Source organism: Brassica oleracea, chromosome C9 (assembly GCF_000695525.1).
Source record: "Brassica oleracea var. oleracea cultivar TO1000 chromosome C9, BOL, whole genome shotgun sequence".
NCBI classification, from domain to species: domain Eukaryota; kingdom Viridiplantae; phylum Streptophyta; class Magnoliopsida; order Brassicales; family Brassicaceae; genus Brassica; species Brassica oleracea.
In genome coordinates, this window is record NC_027756.1 from 1955068 (window position 1) to 1955783 (window position 716).

Here is a 716-nt window from a genome sequence, read left to right on the forward strand (position 1 = left end):
CCCCCGAACACATTCTTGAAAAAGTGAACAGTATTGTTTTTACAGTTAAATTATTTTGACTTTTATCTTACATATGGTTTTGAAAGCTTTCAAATCAACCATCGAACTGATACATGTCATTTTAATGTTTTTAATCGTATACTTAAGGAAAACTTACATTTTTGTAATTTAAAGTCGTTTTAAAAAATTTAAAATATAGCATATAAGAAAAAATCTAACATATCAGAAAAATATAACATATAAGGTGTCCTCATTTTTGTATTTTTTAGTCGTATACTTAAGGAAAACTTACATTTTTGTAATTTAAAGTCGTTTTAAAAAAATTCAAAATATAACATATAAAAAAATCTAGTTTTTTAATTATATGGTTAATGTGATTGTTTGTTTTTTTTAATATTATAAAATTAAAAAATGAAGAAGGATGCAAAAATTGTTATCAAATCTTTATTATTTATAATCATTAATTGACATATATATGTAAATCATATTGTGTAATTCTGTAGCTTTTATTTAAGAAAAGAATACACACGTCTTATATTTTAGGTTAATATAATGTTCTCTAGTGGACATTAAACAAATTATGACATAAAAACCTTATTTTTTTCATCGAACACATTCTTGAAAAAAGTGAACAGTATTGATTCTACAGCTAAATTATTTTGACTTTTATCTTCCATATGGTTTTGAAACCTTTCAAATCAACCATCGAATTGATA